Below are 27,295 nucleotides of genomic sequence, written 5' to 3'. Positions count from 1 at the left end.
AGAAATATTCTGGATTCAGAAATTGCATTCCATGTTTCCTTCCGGTCTCAATGATCGTTTGGATATGTCGTGTTTTCTTTAAAGACCAGAGCTATTAACTAATATTCAGTAACATCTGATTTCTACCTGACTTTTCATTCATTCTTTCTTTTTTCTATCATTAACACCAATACCGTCATTTCATTTCATTTTGTTCATGGAGCATGACATTTGGGCATGTCCTGCGCTATTTTTCTCATTTCACATAGTGTCCTTAGTGTCATTTGGATTTGCGTGTCACGTGGTTCTTCTGTCATGTCCAGCGTCATTTAACATTAAGTAGATAGGTTTTTATAACTTCTTCTGTATATACATATTTTCTTTGTTGCACCATTAGAACGTACCCCACATTTGTTCTGAGTCTCTACAGCTGTTATCTCTTTATTACCCGTTCAGTATTCAATAGGCTTACATATCCGCCTTTCTCAACTTTTTCTATTTTCCTTATATTGCGACCATTTCGCGCGTTCTTAATTCTTGCTTTGGTTCTTTTAAGTTGTTACTTAACTAGCATTTGTTCAGCATTTGATTCAGTTTTTGCATATGTTGCACTATGCGCTTAACTTTCCAACATGGCCCCCTTTTTCCCTATCTTTCGACAACGACCCCAGAGGTCCGTTGTTTCATTCATTCGTCGTCTTTTGTTTCCAATACTTTATTAGTCAAACACCGTTAGGTCCCGCGATATGTCGGCTTCGGCACCAGACTGCTCCTGTGTAACGCTTTGCGTCTCTACGGTTCAACTCACCAGTAAGTTTCTATTCCGAATCTTTGTTTTTTTGTCCGCTGGACCTGATTTAAGTATTTTGTGTTTAAGTTAATAATTAGCATCTGACACGTATCTGAGCTCTTTTTTCCTTTACCATTGTTTCAGATCCACACTGTCTTTTTACCTCGAGCAAATTGGGGGGTAAGTGTCTTGTTTCACTGACTCTCCCATACTTGAGCCATTCTGACTAACGTAGTCTAATCAGTTCCATTCCTTCTTCTCTCCTAGTAACATATCGTACCACATTTGGGTTTCCGATTGACCAGACTTATTCTTTTGTTACTTTCATATTGGTATATTTGACGAGGTGAGTCCATCTCGTTTGCCCCTACCTGCTCACTTTCTTCTTCTGCTTTTGTCTTTTATTTTATCTCCAACAGTAGAAGTCTGTCTTAATAACTGACGACTAATCACATGGTGATCGACAGTTCCCGGTGGCGTTGTTTTTACACTCTGGTCTCTAAATCCATAGCGTGCTTTTGAACCTTCATTACAGCAGTTTCTGATTAATCTATGGAGATGTGTGATTTATCAATGGAGCACTATGCATGTACACAAGTAATGGTTTCTATGCATTGGGTGCTAATATATTTGTCTAAAAAGTAGTATTGTTAATTATTATTGTCTCCTTGTTTTTAGATTGCCCCTGACGAAGGGACGCACCAGTCCCGAAATGCATTGGGCTTTATTCATTTCATGTTTATCCATATCTGTACATAAGAAATGTTTCAAATATGCCATGATGTGTGAATAATGGCATTAATATGTTATTTATGGACTGTTAGGATTGGTGTGTATAAATTTCACTATTTTTGAAAAACTTGAATGCAACAAATACATATATGTGAATAGAATATATGTGACAAATGAACATAACCTATTAGTTGTATTCGAATATTTTTTCCATTGAACAAGCGGGATATTTGTTTGGGTTATAGGTACCCATAGAATTGTGTGCAACGCCGACTACCTCCTGGTTAGTCTCAATTTGTCTGGGGATTGAGAAGCCCCAACCCCGAGCACCATCTGCACCGAAGATCAGCCCTCCACACTCCACGAGTTCTGCGTGGGGCCCTTCTGCATTTTCCTGCTCGACACGTCTGTCCGGTTGCTTGCCCGTTGGCTAGTCACCTCAGTGACGACGAACCCTTGACTTTCCACCGCTGGTTTGGCTCCTCCAGACTGGCCCTTGCTTCCCTGTAAAAGAGAAGCACCTCAGGCCTTCCTGGTCTGCAACAGAAGCGAATCCTTCATTCTGCGTGGGGTGCGCTTGCCAAGGCTTGTTGTGTCCCAACTCGACATCGACGCCGCCAACAGCAAGAGCCCTCATGGGACAGCTCGCCTCCTGGTTCTGGTCGTCCTCAACGTCTCCTGGTACCCGTGGCTGCTGCGACAAACTTCACCTCTTCACCTGCATCTTCAAGACATAGCCGGGTTCCTTCCTGGTTCCTTCCCGGCTCCTGGCTGGTGACCTAGACTCTGTCCCCTCTGCTTGCAGGTAACCTCCTTCTTGATTCCATCCTTGGAATCCACCGGACACTCTTCACTGACTGCCTGTCAGCATCTTTTCTTCAGGCATCCATAGGAGTCGACGACGAAACCCGACGCAAGTTCACACCTATGCACCCGCAGCCAGTGGGCTAGGTAACTTGAGTACTCCGGAGCTCACAAGGGTATTGACTATCCTAGTGTCTAGTTTCCAAGTCTCTAACTCCTAGTTCCTTCCGAAGTGTCCTAAAACTCTTAATTTCTAAACATTACTATTTCTATCGACTTTTACACATTACGCGTGAGTGTTTCCACTCTGCACCTGAATCCCGTGGGCCTCCCACTGCCTACCAACTGATAGGATAGTGTAGCCCCAGAGATTCCCTAGGCCTAGGCCTAACCTGTGTTCGTGACAGTGGTTCTTATACCACTTACTTAGTATATGGTTTGCGTGGCCCCTAGGTCCTAACTGTATTACTTACCTGTGTGACTTATGTATGCTTAAATAAGACTGTGTTGTACTTACCTCGAATCTCATAAAGAGTGCTGAGGGTATTTTGACTAGAATAAATACATTCTATTTTTATAATATATCTGTTGTGGTGTCCTTTCATTGGTATTCAAGGGGTTGCAAATGGTATAACAGCTGGCTTCACATGCCATACAGAGTTTAGCCTAAGACTGCTCTTGTCCATGCTACCACTAGGATAGCTGGTCTATAAGGTTGACTTTACAACCAATCACCATAAGGGTTGTTTGGACTGATACAAGGTGTACACTAGAACTAGTGACATCATATATCAGGCCAACTTCTCACATTGGTGAGCAGCGGTTGGGATCTGAGCTTGCTGTTGTAATACCATTGTAATCTTGAGATACTAAATTGAAAGATAACATAGATATTGTTAGGTACATGTTAGACCTGTCAGCCCTAGGGTGGTCTCCCCCTGTATTTTACCGTGCCTCATTTTTTCCACCCTCATTTTTGTGTTGGACTTAGGTCTCCGGGCGCCTTTTCATTGCCAACCAGTGTTAAGGTGCAGGTTTTCCCTTCTCCCAAGATGGCTGCCACAGGCCCCTGCTAATGCAGAGTGGCCTTTCTAGTAGCACCCTAGCTGCCAGGAGCTGGCTGGGACCCTACAACAATGTTGCGACACCAGCCCGCCATTTTTGTCCTATAGTTAGAGTGGGGAAGCTCCTGGAATGTGCTGGAACCTTCTAGAAGAAGGGTGGGGTTTTACTTTTGCCGCCTTAGAGAGTGGTCACCTGACCTAGGGCTACTTAAGAGAGGGAGGGAACTTTTTCTAGGCAGTTGGAGTAACGCAGACCTGGGGAACCTACGCAGGAGGTTTATTATTATTATTATTATTATTAAAAACTCTTGTAGAGCGCGTAGTCACCCGAAGGTATCCCAGCGCTAAGAACCCTACCCTAAACCTGACAAGGGGGGCCGGAAGGAGGGGGGGTGAGGGATGGGACGGGGATACAGTGGTTCGGATGGGAAGGGATCATTGGGGAAAAAGATACGTTTTCAACCGCTTCCTGAAGCGAAGGTAATGTGGTTCAGTTCTAAGGTCGCGGGGGAGTGCATTCCAGAGGCTTGCGGTATGGACTGTGAACCGCCTTCCACCTGTGCGTGCCTTCCTGATTCTGGGGGCGCTGATGAAAGGTGGTAGGGCCTAGTCAGGGACCTATGCCTCTGAAAGTGACAGGGCTTAGGTGCTGCCTTTTAAGTGAGTGAGGGATCCTGTACTAGCCCACTGATCTAGCCCAGCGGGAGGGGAACCCAGGAGCCATCTGCCAAGCTTGACTAGGAGCGAACTAGTCACCAACTCAACCCCCCCCCTCCCCCCAAGTAACAGAACCCCCAAGGGCGCCAGAGCCAGCTGCGCCACCAAGACTGCTGAAACTTAATGCTGAAGTTGATTGCTGAAACTTAATGCTGAAACTGACTACTGAAAGAGGGGGGAGATAAAAAGGTGGAGTTCGAGAGGCCCACAAAATAAGCAGTTTGGGAAAGGAGTAGGGACCCCACCTCTGTCCAATTCCCCAAAGCCCACTTACCCTGACAGGAGTCAGCAGCCAAGGATTGTGAGGTGCTACGAATGTGGGGAGATTGGACACTACAAAGGCGATCCTAAGTGTCGCAAGAGACCCCCAGCCCCAACGGGCGGGAAGAGCCCCGGGGTGGCTAGTGTAGCGCTTGGGGTGGAGCTGCCCTTAGATAGGGAAGGGGAGTGGACAGTCCTGACCCTGGTTTCACTCGGGGATAGAGAGATGGTCCCCGTAGTGTCCCTGCCCCCGAACACTGCTAAATACCAGCAGAGGGTGAGAGTTAACGGGGAGGAGGTGGAGTCTCTGAGGGACACAGGTGCCAGCATGACCACCGTAGTGAGGCGGCTGGTGTCCCCAGACCAAGTAGTCCCCGAGGAGCTCCATCCGGCCGTATTGGCTGACGGCAGTGTGAGTCACTATCCAGTGGCTCGAGTCCCATTTGAGTGGGGAAGAGTCAAAGGCCTACTGAGAGTTGCGGTGAGCCCTGCCTTGCCTGTGGGGTGCTTGTTAGGGAACGACCTGGAGCACACCAAATGGAGAGATGTAGAATTTCGAGCTCATACCGAGATGCTAGGATTACCAGGGTGGACTTGCGTAGTCACACGGTCCATGTCTGCCCGGCATGGAACTCAACCCGGGTTGGAGCCTGGGATAATGGCCCAACCCAACGCTGAGTGTGGAGAGGAGAATGTGGTGGAGGACACGCCCTGTGTGATGGATGGGGAGGCGGCAGAGGTGCCCCCGGAGTCCGCGTGGATGTCGTTCCCGTGGGGGACTTGCCGACTGGCACGTGGAAGGAGGACCTACCCGGGAGGAATTTTGTCAGGCGCAAAGGGCGTGCCCCACGCTTGAAGGCATGCGGCGACAGGCCGAAGCCCAAGTGGCCAGTCAGGAGACGGGCGGATATCATGTGTATTGGAAGGATGGCCTCCTGTACAGTGAGCCTAAGGTGCCGGTGCATGGATCTTCGAGGGCCTTAGTGGTCCCCCAATGCTACCGGGCCTTCCTGCTGGAGTTAGCGCACGAGATACCCTTAGCCGGACACCTGGGTCAGGACAAAACCTTTGCGCGGTTGGTCCCACATTTTTATTAGCCCAGGATGAGAGTTGCCTCAGACACCTTTTGTAAGACCTGTAAGTCTTGCCAGGCAAATGGCAAGACTGGGACTAAATTGAAGGTCCCTTTAGAACCGCTCCCGGTGGTCGGGACCCCTTTTGAGCGGGTCGGTATAGACATTGTTGGGCCGTAGGACCCTCCGACCTCTGCGGGACACCGGTTCATTCTGGTATTAGTGGACCACGCCACTCGGTACCCAGAGGCTATTCCTCTGAGGACCATCACTGCACCTGTGGGGGCGCAGGCCCTGTTGGGGATTTTTACCCGAGTGGGATTCCCCAAGGTCGTGGTGTCGGACAGGGGCACTAATTTTATGTCGGCCTATATGCAGGCCATGTGGAAGGAGTGTGGAGTGACCTACCGGTTCTCCACTCCTTACCACCCCCAGACTAACAGGCTCGTAGAGCGCTTCAACAAAACCTTGAAAGGAATGATCCAGAGCCTGCCAGAGGGCTTGAGGCGTAAATGGGACGTCCTCCTCCCTTGCCTGCTGTTCTCCTACCGGGAGGTACCACAGAAGGGAGTCGGGTTCAGCCCGTTCGAGTTGCTCTATGGCCATCCCGTTAGTGGGCCCCTCAGCCTAGTGAAGGAGGGGTGGGAGAAGACTTCGCAGAAGCTTCCCCGTGATATTGTCAGCTACATGCTGGCATTCCGCAGCCAGATGGCCAAGCTGTGGAAGGCGGCCTCAGAGAATCTAGAGGCTAGCCAGGCCGTCATGAAGGAGTGGTATGACCGCAACGCTCGGACGGTAGAGTTGGACGCTGGACAGAAGGTGTGGGTCATGGAGCCTGGGGAGCTTTGTGCCCTCCAGGACCGGTGGACTGGCCCGTACGAAATTGTGGAGCGACGGGGCCAGACCACATACGTAGTTGACTTAAAGACCCCCCGACAGCCCCATAGGGTGCTCCACGTCAACCGCCTGAAGCCGCACCATGAGCGATCGGAGCTTGCTCTCCTTCTGGTGACGGATGGGAGCGAAGAGGAAGAGAGTGAAGCTCTTCCTGACCTTCTAGTGGCCCAGGAGAAGGATGGTTCAGTGGAGGGCGTAATCCTTTCCCCGTCCTTGACCCCAGAGCAACAGAGGGACTGCCGCCAGGTGCTGGGGCAGTACGCCTCGTTGTTCTCCCTCACGCCTGGAATCACTCATCTGTGTACCCATGATGTGGACACAGGGGACAGCCCACCGGTGAAGAACAAGTCTTACCGGCTATCTGACCGAGTGAAAGACAGCATCCAGAGTGAGGTGGCGAAAATGCTGGAGCTGGGGGTGATCGAACCTTCCAGCAGCCCGTGGGCTAGTCCGGTGGTGTTGGTGCCGAAAGCGGCCCCACCGGGCACCACACCAGAGCTTCGGTTCTGTGTGGACTACAGGGGGCTGAACAAAGACAGATGCTCACCCCCTCCCACGAGCAGACGAGCTGGTGGACCGGCTGGGAGCAGCCCGGTACCTCAGCACCATTGATTTAACATCCGGATATTGGCAAATTGCCATGGCCGATGGAGCCAGGGAGAAGACAGCGTTCTCCACCCCCGAGGGCCACTTCCAACTCCGAGTGATGCCCTTTGGGCTCAAAAATGCTCCGGCCACGTTCCAGCGGTTAGTGAATCAGGTACTATCTGGCCTGTAGTCCTTCTCAGCGGCATACCTGGATGACATAGCTGTCTTCAGCAGCACCTGGGAGGACCATCTGTAGCAGCTCCAGGAGGTATTGCAGGCGCTGCAACGCGCTGGCCTAACCATTAAAGCCAGCAAGTGCCAGATTGGACAGGGATCTGTCGTATACCTGGGACACCTGGTGGACGGAGGTAAGGTGCAACCCCTCCAGGCCAAAATAGAGACCATCTTGGCCTGGGAGCCCCCCAAGACCCAAACAGAGGTCCGAGCTTTCCTCGGCCTCACTGGGTATTACCGCCGGTTTGTCAAGGGATATGGTACCATCGTAACCCCCTTGAACCTTCTAGAAGAAGGGTGGGGTTTTACTTTTGCCGCCTTAGAGAGTGGTCACCTGACCTAGGGCTACTTAAGAGAGGGAGGGAACGTTTTCTAGGCAGTTGGCCAGTGGGGTAACGCAGACCTGGGGAACCTACGCAGGAGTTTTAGGCGGTAGGGCCTAGTCAGGGACCTATGCCTCTGAAAGTGACAGGGCTTAGGTGCTGCCTTTTAAGTGAGTGAGGGATCCTGTACTAGCCCACTGATCTAGCCCAGCGGGAGGGGAACCCAGGAGCCATCTGCCAAGCTTGACTAGGAGCGAACTAGTCACCAACTCAACCTCCCCCCCCCCCAAGCAACAGAACCCCCAAGGGCGCCAGAGCCAACTGCGCCACTAAGTCTGCTGAAACTTAATGCTGAAGTTGATTGCTGAAACTGACTACTGAACCTTATTTCTAAAGACTCACTACTGGACTGCCGGGGGATCAACCAGGTACTAGCGCTGTGACCCCTGCGCTCCCCGACCTTGCCTGGGATCCCTCCTAGTCAGTCCTGCCACGGGCGCCGAAGTCACCCCTTAATTTCTGCCCCCCCCCACCGGTGAAGGAATCGGAGGCTCACTCCCCGCTGTGGCCCAGGGCCGGAAGGCTGCCCCCTGTTGTCACCGGGGCCCGCGGAGAAGCCCGGGGCCCCGCCGCTGCCGCCGCAGCCGAAGAATTGCGACCCCCAGCGCCGAGAAGGCCTCGTTGGGCCCAGGCGACTTGCCGCGGCCGCGTAGGCCTGAAGCCAGGAACTCGAGTCACCTGACGGGGGCGGACTGCTAAACGCCGCCCCCGCCGTAGCCCCATTGGTCGATTGGGCCGCGCCCCCGCAGACCGCACTGCCATTGGCGGCTGCGGGCGCGGGCCCCTGAGGTAGCGAGGAGGTCCCCAGAAGCACCGGTGAGGCCGGCGGAGCTCCCCGGTCACGTCTGACCCGACCGGGAGCCCCGCGCTTTCCCCCCCACTCCCCGCACCACTCAACTCAGCGGGAGAAGCCCGCGAGGGAGGCCCTCGACCCGGAGATCGCCGGGAGGCCCCCACGGAGAAGGAGGAAGATCCGCAACGCAGGTAATCTCCGGGGAGGAGGGCGGGAGGCCCCCGAGGCCCGGAGTACGCCCCTCCCCCGGGGAGATCCCCCGCGAGGTCTCAACTGCCCCCTAAGCGTGCCAGAGACTGGGCGGACCCCTGACTGCCTTCCAGACACCGCGCTGTGTGGAACTGCCTCATGTAAAGCGCCAAGGAGTTACCAAGCGCCACGAACTGCTAGGGTTCTCCGCCTCATGGCGTCTACCAAATTCGACACGCTAAGAGTCTGCCAGGTGCCCTGAGTTCCGTGGTCCGATTTAACACGCTATTCAAATGCCATGTGCAGCGCTATGTTCCTAGGCCTGATTTAACGCGCTATGCAAATGCCATGTGCAGCTCTATGTTCTTCGGCCTGATTAAACGCGCTATGTTCCTAGGCCTAATTTAACGCGCTATTCAAATGCCATGTGCAGCGCTAGGCTCTTAGACCTGATTTAACGCGCTATTCGATTGCTATGTGCAGCGCGATGATCCTATGCCTGATTTAACGCGCTATGTGATTGCTATGCACAGCGCTATGTTTAACCGCTGTGCTTGACGCTCCCCAGGATCACCAGGTGTCGCGTCTTGGTCAATGTATTCAGGTATTGCCAATTGAAGTGTAATGAGATGCTTCTGAACCTGACGTTTCAATGTATTCAGGTATTGACAATTGAAGTGTAATGAGATGCTTCTGAACCTGACGTTTCAATGTATTCAGGTATTGCCAATTGAAGTGTAATGAGATGCTTTTGAACCTGACGTTTTAAATGTATTCAGGTATCACCAATTGAAACCTAATGAACTGCGTTTGCATCTAACATGATTAGATAAAACTGATTGATTTCCATTGAACCTACTGCGTGGTGTCCGTTATTGTGTGCGTTTCCTGCTTCAGGGTATGTGTGTGTTGTATGGTCGCTTTACACTTAAGCCTTCGGGTGCCCACCCGCTCGAGTCACGTTACCCCCTTAGGGCCTGGTGACCCCTGGTCCTACAGTACATATAACATTGATTATAAATACTTAAGTCCTACTGGACTTAGTTGTTGTAGGTTGAAGGGCCTAGCACACCCTGACTACAACTACTAGAGAGGTTTTAGTAGATACAACTAGTGTAGGTAGGTGCACACACCACACCCTTACTAGATCATGTCTCTGAGAGGAGATCAAGTTGATTCTCTCTCAGGAGGGGGATATCCTAGAAAGATACCCTCTAGATATGATACCCTAACTTTTCAGGAGATGAGACAATTGTGTACCTCCAGAAAGTTAAAACAGTGTTCAAACCCTACCCTCATTTATCTAGTCTAGATCTTGGAAGAGTATGATGCTCAGAGAGCCTCCCAGGATGGTGCCTTAGGTACCAATGAGGGTCTATCCTCCACAGAAGACTCCCCTCACAATACTGATCAAGATGAGTCAGCAGGGACTTCAGAAGATGAGGTAGACAGCCAGGTCGAAGTTAGGAGACTTAGCCAGGCTAACTTAAGCCTACATGGGAGTCTGAATGGGGTCCCCCCATTCAGACCCTTAAGTGGACTTAACCAGAGAAGCAGGAGAGGAAGATCCCCTTCTAGGGAATCTATCCACTTCCATGTCTCTAATAGCTCCAATGCCTCTTCTCACAGGGGAATGACTTCTCCACAGAGAAAAGAGCATCAGGCCAGAATGAGGGAAGTCAATCTGAGGATTTAAAGGGAAGAACTTGCCCTTGCCAAAGAGAGACTTGCTCTGGCCAGAGAGCAAAAGTTAAGTGGGTTAGGACCCACTGGTGGCAGCAATATCCCTAAGGATAGAGACAGGGCCTATGATAATAGAAACCTGAGCAAGATTGTCCCTTCCTACAAGTGTGGGGATGACATCCACAAATGGATAACTGCTTTGGAGAGGGCTTGCAAAGTACAGCAGGTACCCCAAAGTCAGTGGGCAGCTATCTTATGGCTCTCCTTCTCTGAGAAAGGTAGAGACAAGCTCCTCACAGTTAGTGATGAGGATGCTGACAATTACACTGTCCTGAAGAGTGCTCTGATTGATGGGTTTGGCCTAACCACTGAACAATACAGGTTGTTGTTCAGGGATACCCAGAAGACACAGACTCAGGACTGGACTGACTTTGTAGATTGTGCCACTAAGGCTTTGGAAGGCTGGTTATTGGGTAGTAAGGTTAAGGACTATACAGGATTGTATACTTTGATCATGAGATAACAAATCCTTGACTGTCAAAACCAGCTGCTGCATCAACACTTGATTGACTCTGACCTAACTTCTCCCCAGGAATTGGGAAAGAAGGCAGATAGGTGGGTCAGGACTAGAGTTAAGCAGAAAAACCAGAACCAGGGCGGTGATCAGAAAAAGGCAGACCAGAAGGGTAAGGAGCAGAAATCAAAAGACCAGAAGTCTTCACCAGCCCCCAAAAGGCTCAGGGGGAGGGTGGTCCCAAAAAGGATAAAAAGAAAGATGGCCAAAAGAAACCTTGGTGTAACTATTGTAAGTCCAATTCCCATTGGTTTAGTGAGTGCACCAAAAAGGACAAGCCCCCAACCACCATTGCCCCTAAGGCAACTGTACCCCCTAGTCCAGCTGTAAGTGGTGGTTCCCAGCAAAAGGGTGTAATAGGGTTAACCCTGGGGACTGAAGTGGATTCTGGCCTAGTCAGAATACCCACTCAGGCTGTTCTGATCTGTGATGGGGACATAGCTTTGTCCTCTACTGTGGGTCCCAGTAACCTGGGCAAGTACAGACTCCTTTGATCAACCAAAGAATGGCTCAGGCCTACAGGGACACATGTGCTAGTGTCACACCTGCCTTTGTGGACCCTGGACAGATCATGCTAGGTGAGAATTACCTAGTGACCAACGCTAGCAATGCCACTACCTCCCATAGTGTGGCAATTGTTAACTTCTCCTGGGGAGGGGTAACTGGCCTCAAGAAAGTTGTGGTGAGTTCAGATCTTCCTGTAGAGTGTCTGTTGGGAAATGACCTTGAAACTTCAGTGTGGGCTGAAGGGGAGTATAGGACCCATGCAGAAATGCTGGGAATAGATGCATATGTCCTTGCTGTGACTAGGACACAGGCCAAAAAGTGCAACACTGAACAAGTGCTGGATCCTTGGAAAAATGGACCAGACACAACCCAAGAGAAAGACCAGTAGCGTTAAGGCTGTGCCTTCCCCCCTGCCTCAGGTAGAGAGTCCACCCTCACAGGAGGATGATTCTGAGAGCCCTGAAGGAACTGTCCTAGAAGAACTGGAACCTGACCAGGTTGAATTTCTTGGGACAGGGGGACCTTCAAGGGCAGATCTGAGGCAGGCACAATTATACTGTCCTTCTCTTGAACCCCTCAGACAGCAGGCTGCTGCTGAGGCTGCAGGGAATGCTCAAGGTACCCATAGAGTGTATTGGGACGAAGGGCTGCTGTACTCAGAGGCTGGAGACCCCAAGCCTGGTGCGTCCAGGAGGTTGGTCATACCATTGAGTTTCAGAGGCTTCCTTCTTACCTTGGCCCATGATATTCCCCTTGCAGGACACTTAGGCCAGAATAAGACCTGGGACAGACTTGTCCCTCACTTTCACTGGCCTCACATGTCAGAAGATACCAAGGAGTTTAGTCGCTCCTGTGTCACCTGCCAAGCCAGTGGCAAATCAGGTGGCACCACAAAGGCCCCCCTCATACCACTACCTGTGGTGGGGGTTCCCTTTGAGAGAATAGGGATAGACATTGTAGGACCAATGGACCCCCAAACAGCATCTGGGCACAGATTCATACTGGTGATAGTGGACCATGCCACCAGGTATCCAGAAGCTATACCCCCAAGGACCACAACAGCTCCTGTTGTGGCAAGGGCCCTACTTGGAGTATTCTCCAGAGTGGGTTTTCCAAAGGAGGTTGTCTCTGACAGAGGTGCCAACTTCATGTCAGGCTATTTAACTGCAATGTGGAAGGAGTGTGGTTTAAACTACAAATTCACTACACCCTATCACCCACAATGCAATGGGCTTGTGGAAAGATTCAACAAGACCCTAAAAGGGATAATAAAAGGTTTACCAGACAAGCTTAGGCTTAGATGGGACATCCTTTTACCCTGCCTTCTGTTTGCTTACAGAGAGGTCCCACAAAAGGGGGTTGGCTGCAGCCCTTTTGAGCTTTTGTTTGGGCATCCTGTAAGGGGACCCCTGTGTCTAGTAAGGGAAGGATGGGAGAGGCCTCTCAGACAACCCAAACTGGACATAGTGGATTATGTACTTGGCCTCCGCTCCAGGATGGCAGAGTATATGAAGAAGGCTTCTAAAAACCTTGAGGCAAGCCAAGAACTCCAAAAATCTTGGCATGACCAAAAGGCTGTGCTGACTGTATACCAGCCAGGGCAGAAAGTGTGGGTGTTGGAGCCAGTGGCCCCAGCAGCACTCCAGGACAAATGGTCTGGACCCCACACTATTGTTGAACAGAAGGGAGAAGTCACCCACTTGGTGGACCTTGGGACTCCCAGAAGCCCCCACAGGGTGCTTCATGTCAAAAGGTTAAAGGCATATGTTGACAGGGCAGACATGGGCTTACTCATGGCTACAGATGAGGGGCAGGAGGAAGAGAGTGACCCTCTCCCAGACCTGCTGACTAAGAACCCTGATGATGGTTCAGTTGATGGTGTGGTCTTTTCTGACAGCCTCACTGACCATCAGCAACAGGACTGCAGACATATGTTCTCTCTGACCCCAAGTCAGACAAACTGGTGCACCCATGAGGTGGACACTGGTGACAGTATGCCTGTGAAGAGTAAAATCTACAGGCAACCTGACCATGTCAGGGACTGCATAAAGATTGAGGTACAAAAGATGTTGGAGCTGGGAGTCATTGAACCTTCAGAGAGCCCTTGGGCTAGTCCTGTAGTTTTTGTGCCAAAACCTCACACCCAAGATGGTAAGAGAGAGATGAGGTTTTGCGTGGATTACAGAGGTCTCAATGCTGTCACTAGGACAGATGCCCACCCAATACCTAGGGCAGATGAGCTCATTGACAGATTGGCAGCTGCCAAGTTTTTGAGTACATTTGACCTGACAGCAGGCTACTGGCAAATCAGACTAGCTGAGAGTGCAAAGGCCAGAACTGCTTTCTCAACCCCAGGAGGACATTATCAATTTGTGGTAATGCCCTTTGGCTTGAAGAATGCACCTGCCACTTTCCAAAGGTTGGTGAATCAAGTCTTTACAGGCCTGGATGACTACTGTGCAGCTTATCTTGATGATATTACTGTCTTTAGCTCCACCTGGGAGGATCACCTGGTCCACCTAAGGAATGTTTTAGAGGCCCTGCAAAAGGCAGGCCTCACTATCAAGGCCACTAAGTGCCAGATAGGGCAGAGCAAGGTTGTGTACCTGGGCCACCTAGTAGGTGGGGGTCAGGTTCAACCACTGGAGAGCAAGATCCAGACCATAAAGAACTGGACTCCACCAATTACCCAGACTCAGGTCAGAGCTTTCTTGGGCCTGACTAGGTACTACAGAAAGTTTGTTAAGAACTATAGGTCCATTGTGACACCACTTAATGACTTGACCTCCAAGAAGATGCCAAAGAAAGTTCAGTGGACAGTAAGCTGTCAGAAGGCATTTGATGACCTGAAGCAGGCCATGTGCACTGCACCTATTCTGAAAAGTCCAGACTACTCCAAAGAGTTTATTGTCCAGACAGATGCTTCTGAGTTGGGTGTGGGAGCTGTTCTTTCACAACTTAATATAGATGGTCAAGACCAGCCTATTGCTTTTATAAGTAGAAGGCTGACCCCTAGAGAGAAACGTTGGTCAGCTATTGAGAGGGAGGCCTTTGCTGTGGTTTGGGCCCTGAAGAAGCTGAGGCCATACCTGTTTGGCACTCACTTCAAGATTCAGACAGACCATAAGCCCCTCTTGTGGCTAAATCAGATGATGGGTGAAAATCCCAAACTTCTTAGGTTGTCCATTTCCCTACAGGGGATGGACTTCACAGTGGAACATAGACCTGGGACTGACCATGCCAATGCAGATGGACTCTCCAGATATTTCCACTTAGAACATGAAGACTCAACTGGTCAAGGTTAGTTTAATGTCCCTAAGTTTGGGGGGGGGGGGTTGTGTAGCAGAGTAGGGTCTGCTTTCTATGTTCACCCCCACTTTTTGCTTTTGCTTCACTGGTTTTCGACTTAGATGTGGCTGTGGGCCTGCTAATCAGACCCACAGCCCAGCTGTTCTCTCTCTAAATTCACACTATGTACTTTAGGTACATAACCCAATTGGTAAGGATCACCTTCTAGGGCCCTGTACAGTGTACCTTAGGCACCCAGGGCATAGGTGTACCCTAGGCCTACCAGGGGCTGCAGCATGTATTATGCCACCCCTGGCTGGCCTTCCATTATGACACAACTGGCTGATCACTCAGCTTGGGCAAGGTCGTGTAATCACCCCTTGCTTAGGTGTAGTATTCCTATACCTACCTTATATATAGACACATGGGTAACCTATCAGTCACTCCTAAGGCAGGCCTTAACAATCGTGAAGGCAGAGTGCTTGGTAACAAGTGAGATGGTGCTCTAGCATGAGCTGAGCCTGTCTGCAGCTTTCGGAACCATGTCCTTATAGCTGTTCTATGATATCGCCTACCCTATACTCTTAAAGTGCCTTATAATCCTCGCGGTTATGGTAACTATGGTTTGGCTTTATCAAAACATGTCGTGTAAGGTGTCTAATACTTTGGAATTCTACCCCCACACCATTTCTGGCGATGAGGATAGAATTCCTCTCTTCTAGAGGGAGAAGACATGTTGAAGACCTACTACCCGGTTAAAGTTAACCAGAGCCCCAGCATCACAAAATGGATGCTGCTGCCACAGACACAAGTCTGACCTCCTGCTGCTGGGAGTCCTTCCAGCGAGGGTGGCTTGGACAATATGTTTCCTGCCTTGGGAGGTGCTAGCACCACCCTAGACAGGCCTTAGTGTATTGGGGCAGGGAGGGATGAATGAAACGAGACACTGCCTGGGGCACACAAGGTGTCCCATGCATAGTTCGGTTCAAACCGGTGCTGGGGCACTCCAGCCCCAGTCCTGGTGCGAAACTAGACAAAGGAAAGGGGGTGTAACCACCCCCCTCCCTGGTCCCACCCATAGGAGGGACCTAGCAGGTAACCCAGCCCCCCAGATTAGTATAAGAGTGGGAGCTGAGTCCCTAGGACTTTGGATTATCCTGATAACTGAAACTTGACCAGAAACTCTGGACCTTCGACATTCGACTACGGAAGAAGACTGAAGAATCTCCCTTGTGGCCAAGGAGTGGCCACCCTGTGCAAACATGCACCATCAAGCGACCTGCTGTTTGCTTTGCCCGAAGTTCTTCGAGGAACCGACTGCAGAGCCCGACCAGCGCCTTGACTTCCAGACTTCTCCGACCCTGATCCACATCCACAGCAAAGCTGAGATCCGTGGAGGCGACGAGAGACGTGGAACCGGCTACCTGGGAAAATTGGCTACTTGCTTCCAGCGCAGCTTCTGAGGCATCCTCGAAGTTGTGCTCTGGGGATTGAGAAGCCCCAACGCCGAGCACCATCTGCACCGAAGATCAGCCCCCCACACTCCACGAGTCCTGCGTGGGGCCCTTCTGCATTTTTCTGCTTGCCGCGTCTGTCCGGTTGCTTGCCCGCTGGCTAGTGGCCTTTGTGACGACGCATCCTGTAATCTTCACCGCTGGTTTGGCTCCTCCAGACTGGCTCCTGCTTCTTTGAAAAAGAGAAGCACCCCAGACCTTCCTGGTCTGCACCAGAAGCAAGTCCTCCGTTCTTCGTGGGTTCCGCTTGCCAAGGCTTGGTGAGTCCTAGTCCAACTTCGACGCCGCCGACAGCAAGAGCCTTCGTGGGACAGCTCGCCTCCTGGTCCTGGTCGTCCTCGACGTTCCCTGGTCCTCGTGGCTGCAGCGACAAGCTTCACCTTCACCTGCAATCTTCACGACATCACCTGGTTCCTTCCTGGTTCCACGTGGTCACTGGCTAGTGACCTTGACTCTGTCCCTTCTGCTTGCAGGTCTCCTCTCTTCTTGATCCCAGCCTTGGGATCCACCGGACACTCTTCCCTGACTGCCTGTCAGCAACTTTCCTTCAGGCATCCATAGAAGTCCACGACGAAACCCGACGCAAGTTCACACCTATGCACCCGCAGCCTGTGGGCTAGGTAACTTGGGTACTTCGGTGCTCACAAGGGTAGTGTAGGAGAGTAGGGTCTGCTTTCTATGTTCACCCCCACTTTTTGCTTTTGCTTTACTGGTTTTCGACTTAGATGTGGCTGTGGGCCTGCTAATCAGACCCACAGCCCTGCTGTTCTCTCTCTAAATTAATACTATGTACTTTAGGTGCATAACCCATTTGGATAGGATCACCTTATTGGCCCCTGTACAGTGTACCCTAGGTACCCAGGGCATAGGTGTACCCTAGGCCTACCAGGGGCTGCAGCATGTATTATGCCACCCCTGGCCTGGCCTTCCATTTTGACACAACTGGCTGATCACTCAGCTGGGGCAAGGTCGTGTAATCACCCCTTGCTTAGGTGTAGTATTCCTATACCTAACCTACATATAGACACATGTGTACCTATCAGTCACTCCTATGGCAGGCCTTAACAATCCTGGAGGCAGAGTGCTTGGTAACATGTGAGATGGTGCTCTAGCATGAGCTGAGCCTGTCTGCAGCTTTCGGAACCTTGTCCTTATAGCTGTTCTATGATATAGCCTACCATATACTCTTAAAGTGCCTTATAATCTTAGACGGTTATGGTAACTATGGTTTGGCTTTATCGAAACATGTCGTGTAAGGTGTCTAACACTTTGGAATAATACCCCCATACCATTTCTGGTGATGAGGATATTATTCCTCCCTTCTAGAGGGAGAGACATGTTAAAATCCTACTTTGCTGTTTAACTCTAACCAAAGCCTCAGCATCACAAAATGGATGCTGCTGCCACAGACACAAGTCTGACCTCCTGCTGCTGGGAGTGATCCCGGCAAGGGAGGCTTGGACAATAGGTTTCCTGCTTGGGGAGGTGCTAGCACCTCCCCAGACAGACTTTAGTGTATTGGGACAGGGAGGGCTGAAAGGAATGAGACATGCCTGGGGCACACAAGGTGTCCCATGCATAGTCCAGTTCAAACCGGTGCTGGGGCACTCCAGCCCCAGTCCTGGCGCGAAACTGGACAAAGGGAAGGGGGTGTAACCACCCCCCTCCCAGGTCCCACCCATAAGGCGTGACCTAGCAGGTAACCCAGCCCAGATTAGTATAAGAGTGGTAGCTGGGCCCCAGGAGATTAGATTATCCTGAACCTGCAACTTGAACAGAAACTCTGGACCTTCGACATTCGACGAAAGAAGAAGACTGAAGAATCTCCCTTGTGGCCAAGGAGTGGCTACCCTGTGCAAACAGGCACCATCAAGAGACTACCCTTTGCTTTGCTGAAGTTCTACGAGGGACCGACTGCAGAGCCCGACCAGAGCCTTGACTTCCAGACTTCTCCGACCCTGATCCACATCCACAGCCGAGCTGAGATCCGTGGAGGCGACGAGAGACGTGGGACCGACTACCTGGGAAAAGTGGCTAGTATCTTCCAGCGCAGCTTCTGAGGCACCCTCGAAGTTGTGCACCGGGGATTGAGAAGCCCCAACCCCAAGCACCATCTGCACCGAAGATCAGCCCCCCACACTCCACGAGTCCTGCGTGGGGCCCTTCTGCATTTTCCTGCTTGCCGCGTCTGTCCGGTTGCTTGCCCGTTGGCTAGTGGCCTTTGTGACGACGCATCCAGAAATCTTCACGGCTGGTTTGGCTCCTCCAGACTGGCTCCCGCTTCCTTGCAAAAGAGAAGCACCCCAGACCTTCCTGGTCTGCACCAGAAGCAAGTCCTCCGTTCTTCGTGGGTTCCGCTTGCCAAGGCTTGGTGAGTCCTAGTCCAGCTTCGACGCCGCCGACAGCAAGAGCCTTCGTGGCACAGCTCGCCTCCTGGTCCTGGTCGTCCTCGACGTTCCCTGGTCCTCGTGGCTGCAGCGACAAGCTTCACCTTCACCTGCAATCTTCACGACATCGCCTGGTTCCTTCCTGGTTCCACGTGGTCACTGGCTAGTGACCTTGACTCTGTCCCTTCTGCTTGCAGGTCTCCTCTCTTCTTGATCCCAGCCTTGGGATCCACCGGACACTCTTCACTGACTGCCTGTCAGCAACTTTCCTTCAGGCATCCATAGAAGTCCACGACGAAACCCGACGCAAGTTCACACCTATGCACCCGCAGCCTGTGGGCTAGGTAACTTGGGTACTTCGGTGCTCACAAGGGTAGTGACTATCCTAGGGTCTAGTTTCCGAGTCTCGACTCTCTAGCTGCTTCAGAAGTGTCCTTAAACTGTTAATTGCTAACAACTACTATTTCTATCGACTTTTACGCATTACACATGAGTGTTTCCACTCTGCACCTGAATCCTGTGGGCCTCCCACTTCCTAACCTTTGCTAGTGTAGTGTAGCCCCAGCGATTCCCTAGGCCTAGGCCTATCCTATTTCCGTGACAGTGGTCCTTATACCACTTCTTTAGTATATGGTTTGCGTGGCCCCTAGGGCCTAACTGTATTACTTACCTGTGTGACTTAATGTATGCTTAAATAAGACTGTGTTGTACTTACCTCTAATCTCATAAAGAGTGCTGAGGGTTTGACTAGAATAAATACACTTTATTTTATATATATATATATATCTGTTGTGGCGTCCTTTCATTTGGTATTCAAGGGATTATATATGGTATCACAGCTGGCTTCACATGCCATTCAGAGTTTAGCCTAAGACTGCTCTTGTCCATACTACCACTAGGATAGCTGGTCTATAAGGTTGACTTTACAACCAATCACCATAAGGGTATTTGGACTGATATAAGGTGTACACTAGAACTAGTGACATCATACATCAGGCCAACTTCTCACAAACATTAGTTAGTTAGATTCCTCACCTTAGAATATCCCCAGGCGTCAGACTGGATCCGGAAGATTTTTCGTCAGCAATACCCCTTGCGCGTCGCTAGGCGTCGTCTGCGGCTCCGCGTCCGTCGTCGGCGTCGTGCGCCGGAATGACGTCGGAGTACTTAGACGCCGCCCTCGCGCACTGACGTCAGTTCTTGTACATAGCTTTCCGCGCCAGGAACGCAGAGCCATGCAAGAGACCGACACTGGTGCCAAAAATAAAATCTAGGGGCCTGAAAAGGATAACCTTAACCATAGATGTCAGTTCGCAGAACGGGGAGGATGGGTGGGTCGGTGAGGAATCTAACTAACTAATGTTTCTTACAGATACATCGTTACCGAAGGTAAGTAACTTGTTCATCTGAAAGAAACACGTTAGTTAGATTCCTCACCTTAGAATAGATACCCAAGCAATACCAACCCCGGTGGTGGGTCTGCGAACCAATATCACACCAGAAAGTCCTGGAGGACAGAACGGCCAAAGAAGCCATCCTTCCGGACTTGGCTGTCAAGGCAATAATGCCTGGGAAACGTGTGTAACGAAGCCCACGTCGCCGCCTGACAGATGTCCTGCAAAGGGACTCCCCGTCCCAAAGCAGTAGTAGCCGCTGTGGCCCGAGTAGAATGGGCGCACAGCCCAACAGGAGGGTCCTTTATTGCCAAGGAATAACAAATTTTGATGCACAAAACGACCCACCGACAGATGGTCCGTTTGTGCACAGCTTTCCCCTTCTTAGCACCCACGTATCCAACGAAAAGTTGGTCGTCCACCCGGAACTGCTTTGTGCGGTCCAGATAAAAGGAGAGCGCACATTTTGGGTCCAGACGGTGGAGCCTCTCTTCCTCTTTGGAAGGATGCGGAGGCGGAAAGAAGGTGGGCAAGGTGACAGATTACCCAAGATGAAAGGGAGTCACCCCTTTCGGTAGAAAGGAAGGACGAGGCCGAAGGACAACCTTGTCCGGATGAACAGATAGAAAAGGAGGCTTTGATGATAAAGCCTGGAGCTCACTCACCCGTCTAGCCGAGGTGATGGCTACCAGAAAAGCAGTCTTAAGCGTCAGAAGACAAAGAGGACAATTATGAAGAGGCTCAAAGGGAGCGCACATTAGAAATGTGAGAACAAGATTCAAGTCCCACTGAGGCATTACAAAAGGGAAAGGAGGGAACGTGTGAGTAATGCCTTTCAGAAAGCGTGTAACGACAGGGGACTTGAAAAGAGAAGGCTGATCAGGAAGCCGTAAGAAGGCAGAGATGGCAGCAAGATAACCGTGGAGGCTGGACAGGTTCGGGTGGAGGACCATCCCCTGCTGCTGCGACAGAAGATCCTCCCGAAGGGGCAGACGTATCGGAGGATCGGTCAACATACTGAGTAGCTCGGGATACCAGTACCTTCGTGCCCAGTCCGGAGCCACCAAGATGACTTGGGCCCGGTCACGCCTGATCTTCTTCAGCACTCTGGGCAGAAGTGGTATAGGCGGAAAGGCGTACAACAGACCGCAACTCCACTCGTGACGAAAAGCGTCGCCGAGCGAGTGCCGCCTTGGAAATTCCAACGCGCAGAACCGCTGACATTGCGCGTTCTCTTCGGTGGCAAATAGATCTAACCAAGGCTCTCCCCACTGCTGAAAGAGACCTTGCGCCACTTCGGAGTTCAGACGCCATTCGTGATCCATCATGCACCGGCGGCTGAGTTTGTCTGCTCTGGCGTTCAGAGAGCCCGCCAGATGTTGAACCACTAGGGTAACGCCCTGGTGTTCCAGCCATGTCCAGAGGCGCAGAGCCTCCTGACAAAGGATCCACGACCCCACCCCGCCCTGTTTGTTGCAATACCACATGGTGGTGGTGTTGTCCGTGAACACCTGCACAACACTTCCCCTGACAGAGGGAAGGAAGGCTTTCAGTGCAAGTCGGATCGCTCTCAACTCCAACAGGTTGATGTGGAGACGAGACTCCGCCGGAGACCAGAGGCCTCTGATCTCCGCCTCTCCCATATGGCCACCCCATCCCAGGAGGGACGCATCCGTCACTACGACATGCTCCGGTTGGGGAAGGGAGAGGCTCTTGCCCGTGACCCAATCGCGGTCCGTGAGCCACCACTGCAACTGCTTCGCAGTGCCCTCCGAGATCAAGACATGGTCGGACAGGTTGCCGTGATGCTGGGCCCACTGAAACTTCAGGTCCCACTGCAGAGCCCGCATGCGCCGCCTGGCGTGATGCACTAGTAGGATGCAGGAGGCCATCAGCCCCAGAAGCCGCAACACTAGCCTGACCGAAACCCAGGATAGAGGCCGAAAGATGGGAATCAGGGCCTGAATATCCCGGACCCGCTGTTCCGGTGGATAGACCCGGAACTGCGCCGAATCGAGAACCGCTCCGATGAAGAGGAGCTTCTGAGAGGGATCCAGGTGTGACTTCGGGACGTTGATGGAAAACCCCAGCAAATGCAGGAGATCCGCCGTAGTCTGGAGGTGGGAGACGACTGCCTGGGGCGAGCCCGCCTTCAACAACCAGTCGTCGAGATAGGGGGAAGACTGGAACCCCTGATCTGCGCAGATGAGCTGCGACCACCGCCATCACTTTCGTGAACACCCGAGGGGCACTGGTGAGGCCGAAGGGGAGCACGGTGAACTGAAAGTGCTCCTGGCCCACCGTGAACCGCAGGTAACGCCGGTGGGCCGGCAGGACGGGGATGTGGAAATAAGCGTCCTGCAAGTCCAACGCTACCATCCAGTCTCCAGGGTCTAGGGCAGCTAGAACCTGAGCCAAAGTCAACATTTTGAACCGTTCCTTCCGAAGGAAGGCATTGACGTTCCAGAGGTCCAAGATAGGGCGTAGGCCCCCCCTTGCCCTTCTTAGGAACCAGAAAGTAGTGGGAATAACAACCACGACCTACTTCTGGGCTCGGAACGCGCTCGTCGGCCTCTTTGGCAAAAAGAGGGCCGAAACTTCCTCTCGCAGAAGATGCAAATGATCCTCCGAGATACGGTGGTGCTGCGGTGGCATGGCTGGAGGGGTCGTCTCGAAGGGGAGGGAGTAGCTCCTTCGGATGATTTGCAGCACCCACCTGTCCGAAGTGATGGTACGCCAGTGAAGCAGGTGATGGCGAACTCTGCCGCCCACTGGCGAGGAATGGGCCGGAAAGCTCGGACTAGGAAGGCTTGGAGGCGGATGCTGCCGGGGTGGATGTGGGCTGACCGCGTCGTCCTCCAGAACCGCCTCGGCGGAAACCACGTCCGCGACCGCGCGCAGGTTGGTTCTGCGGCTGGTGGCTAGGCGGACGTGAGGAGGCACCCCTTCCTTGGCCACGAAAGGGGCGAAAGGCGGAAGTTTGCGACCGCGGGGCCGAGAGGCCCAAGGACTTGGCCGTAGCCCGGGAGTCCTTAAAGCGATTCAGCGCACTGTTCGCTTTCTCACCAAAAAGGCGAGTGTCATCAAAGGGCATGTCCATGAGAGTGCTCTGGACATCCCCCGAAAAGGACGTGGACCGCAGCCAGGCGTGACGTCTAAGCGCCACCGTGGTAGAAATCGCCCTACCCAGCGAGTCCGTAGTGTCAAGCCCACATCGGATTGCATGTCGTGCTGCATCCCTCCCATCGGCCAGAGCCTGGGTAAGTCGTGTCTGGGCCTCCTCCGGGCACAGGGGCAGCACGTCCTCCACCGTATCCCACAGAGAGTGGGAATAACGGTCCAAAAGACAGGCGGTGTTCAAGGACCGCAGACCCAAACTAAGGGAGGAGAACAGCTTTTTGCCAAACTGTTCCAGTCTCTTGGAATCCCGGTCCGGCGGAGCGGTCGGGAAGGAGGATTGGGAGATAGAAGCCTGGATAACCAGGCTCTCGGGGGTGGGGTGTTGGGACAGAAAACTGGGGTCGCCCGGAGCAGGGCAGTGGTGCCTGGTGACGTTCCTGTCCACAGGAGGAACTGTGGAGGGCTTGGACCAGGTGCCCTGCAGAACGTCAATGAGGGCCTCATTGAATTGCAGCAGAGGCTCAGTGGAGCTTGCTGCAGACTGAAGCACCTCAGTGAGGACGTTAGTCCTCACAGCCACGGCAGGCAGCTCGAGCCCAAGGGCTGCGGCCCCCTTGCGCAGCACCACAGAGAAAGCAGCACCCTCCTCCGAAGCCACGGTCGGAGGAGAGATGAATCCAGTGTCTGGTGAGGTATCCAGACCACTGGCCTGTGAGAAGTTGGCCTGATGTATGATGCCACTAGTTCTAGTGTACACCTTATATCAGTCCAAATACCCTTATGGTGATTGGTTGTAAAGTCAACCTTATAGACCAGCTATCCTAGTGGTAGCATGGACAAGAGCAGTCTTAGGCTAAACTCTGAATGGCATGTGAAGCCAGCTGTGATACCATATATAATCCCTTGAATACCAAATGAAAGGACACCACAACATATATATATATATAATAAAGTGTATTTATTCTAGTCAAACCCTCAGCACTCTTTATGAGATTAGAGGTAAGTACAACACAGTCTTATTTATGCATACATTAAGTCACACAGGTAAGTAATACAGTTAGGCCCTAGGGGCCACGCAAACCATATACTAAGTAAGTGGTATAAGGACCACTGTCACGGAAATAGGATAGGCCTAGGCCTAGGGAATCGCTGGGGCTACACTACACTAGCAACAGGTAGGAAGTGGGAGGCCCACGGGATTCGGGTGCAGAGTGGAAACACTCACGCGTAATGCGTAAAAGTCAATAGAATTACTAGCAGTTAGAAATAAGCAGTTTTAGGACACTTCTGGTATAGCTAGAAAGTCGAGACTCGGAAACTAGACCCTAGGATAGTCACTACCCTTGTGAGCACCGAAGTACCCAAGTTACCTAGCCCACAGGCTGCGGGTGCATAGGTGTGAACTTGCGTCAGGTTTCGTCGTGGATTTCTATGGATGCCTGAAGGAAAGTTGCTGATAGGCAGTCAGTGCAGAGTGTCCGGTGGATCCCAAGGCTGGGATCAAGAGGAGAGGAGACCTGCAAGCAGAAGGGACAGAGTCAAGGTCACTAGCCAGTGACCACGTGGAACCAGGAAGGAACCAGGCGATGTCGTGAAGATTGCAGGTGAAGGTGAAGCTTGTCGCTGCAGCCACGAGGACCAGGAAACGTCGAGGACGACCAGGACCAGGAGGCGAGCTGTCCCACGAAGGCTCTTGCTGTCGGCGGCGTCGAAGTTGGACTAGGACTCACCAAGCCTTGGCAAGCGGAACCCACGAAGAACGGAGGACTTGCTTCTGGTGCAGACCAGGAAGGTCTGGGGTGCTTCTCCTTGGCAGAGAAGCGGGAGCCAGTCTGGAGGAGCCAAACCAGCGCTGAAGATTTCAGGGTGCGTCATCTCAAAGGCCACTAGCCAGCGGGCAAGCAACCGGACAGACGCGGCAAGCAGGAAAATGCAGAAGGGCCCCACGCAGGACTCGTGGAGTGTGGGGGGGCTGATCTTCGGTGCAGATGGTGCTTGGGGTTGGGGCTTCTCAATCCCCTGTGCACAATTTCGAGGGTGCCTCAGAAGCTGCGCTTGAAGATACTAGCCACTTTTCCCAGGTAGCCGGTCCCACGTCTCTCGGCGCCTCCACGGATCTCAGCACGGCTGTGGATGTGGATCAGGGTCGGAGAAGTCTGGAAGTCAAGGCTCTGGTCGGGCTCTGCAGTCGGTCCCTCGTAGAACTTCAGCAAAGCAAAGGGTAGTCTCTTGATGGTGCCTGTTTGCACAGGGTAGCCACTCCTTGGCCACAAGGGAGATTCTTCAGTCTTCTTCTTTCGTCGAATGTCGAAGGTCCAGAGTTTCTGTTCAAGTTGCAGGTTCAGGATAATCTAAAGTCTTGAGGCCCAACTCCCACTCTTATACTAATCTGGGGGGCTGGGATACCTGCTAGGTCACGCCTTATGGGTGGGACCTGGGAGGGGGGTGGTTACACCCCCTTCCCTTTGCCCAGTTTCGCGCCAGGACTGGGGCTGGAGTGCCCCAGCACCGGTTTGAACTGGACTATGCACGGGACACCTTGTGTGCCCCAGGCATGTCTCATTCTATTCATCCCTCCCTGCCCCAATACACTAAGGCCTGTCTGGGGTGGTGCTCGCACCTCCCAAGGCAGGAAACCTATTGTCCAAGCCTCCCTTGCCGGGATCACTCCCAGCAGCAGGAGGTCAGACTCGTGTCTGTGGCAGCAGCATCCATTTTGTGATGCTGGGGCTCTGGTTAACTTTAACCGGGTAAGTAGGTTACAACATGTCTTCTCCCTCTAGAAGGGAGGGATAATATCCTCATCCCCAGAAATGGGATGGGGGTATTATTCCAAAGTGTTAGACACCTTACACGACATGTTTTGATAAAGCCAAACCATAGTTACCATAACCGTTGAAGATTATAAGGCACTATAAGAGTATATGGTAGGCTATATCATAGAACAGCTATAAGGACATGGTTCCGAAAGCTGCAGACAGGCTCAGCTCATGCTAGAGCACCATCTCACATGTTACCAAGCACTCTGCCTCCAGGATTGTTAAGGCCTGCCATAGGAGTGGCTGATAGGTACACATTTGTCTATCTGTAAGTTAGGTATAGGAATACTACACCTAAGCAAGGGGTGATTACACGACCTTGCCCCAGCTGAGTGATCAGCCAGTTGTGTCATAATGGAAGGCCAGGCCAGGGGTGGCATAATACATGCTGCAACCCCTGGTAGGCCTAGGGTACACCTATGCCCTGGGTACCTAGGGTACACTGTACAGGGGCCAATAAGGTGATCCTATTCCAATGGGTTATGCACCTAAAGTACATAGTATCAATTTAGAGAGAGGGCTGTGGGTCTGATTAGCAGGCCCACAGCCACATCTAAGTCGAAAACCAGTAAAGCAAAAGCAAAAAGTGGGGGTGAACATAGAAAGCAGACCCTACTCTCCTACACAACCCCCCCCCAAACTTAGGGACATTAAACTAACCTTGACCAGTTGAGTCTTCATGTTCTAAGTGGAAATATCTGGAGAGTCCATCTGCATTGGCATGGTCAGTCCCAGGTCTATGTTCCACTGTGAAGTCCATCCCCTGTAGGGAAATGGACCACCTAAGAAGTTTGGGATTTTCACCCTTCATCTGATTTAGCCACAAGAGGGGCTTATGGTCTGTCTGAATCTTGAAGTGAGTGCCAAACAAGTATGGCCTCAGCTTCTTCAGGGCCCAAACCACAGCAAAGGCCTCCCTCTCAATAGCTGACCAACGTTTCTCTCTAGGGGTCAGCCTTCTACTTATAAAAGCAATGGGCTGGTCTTGACCATCTACATTCAGTTGTGAAAGAACAGCTCCCACACCTAACTCAGAGGCATCTGTCTGGACAATGAACTCTTTGGAGTAGTCTGGACTTTTCAGAATAGGTGCACTGCACATGGCCTGCTTCAGGTCATCAAATGCTTTTTGACAGCTTACTGTCCACTGAACTTTCTTTGGCATCTTCTTGGAGGTCAAGTCATTAAGTGGTGTCACTATGGACCCATAGTTCTTAACAAACTTTCTGTAGTACCCAGTCAGGCCCAAGAAAGCTCTGACCTGAGTCTGGGTAGTTGGAGGAGCCCAGTCCTTTATGGTCTGGATCTTGCTCTCCAGTGGTTGAACCTGACCCCCACCAACTAGGTGGCCCAGGTATACAACCTTGCTCTGCCCTATCTGGCACTTAGTGGCCTTGATAGTGAGGCCTGCCTTTTGCAGGGCCTCTAAAACATTCCTCAGGTGGACCAGGTGATCCTCCCAGGTGGAGCTAAAGACAGCAATATCATCAAGATAAGCTGCACAA

The 27,295-nt window shown here is 51.9% G+C and overlaps 1 protein-coding gene across 1 annotated transcript in view; it reads right to left on the bottom strand.

Annotated features, from left to right (window-relative positions):
• The window catches only part of IPO4 (importin 4), a 3,494,625-nt gene that overhangs the window by 1,357,654 nt on the left and 2,109,676 nt on the right, over positions 1-27,295 (bottom strand). The gene's annotated exons all lie outside the window — the stretch shown is intronic.

The sequence above is a fragment of the Triturus cristatus genome, chromosome 1_1 (genome assembly GCF_964204655.1).
Source record: "Triturus cristatus chromosome 1_1, aTriCri1.1, whole genome shotgun sequence".
Classification (NCBI taxonomy): Eukaryota; Metazoa; Chordata; class Amphibia; order Caudata; family Salamandridae; genus Triturus; species Triturus cristatus.
This window is presented reverse-complemented; position numbering and strand designations above follow the sequence as displayed.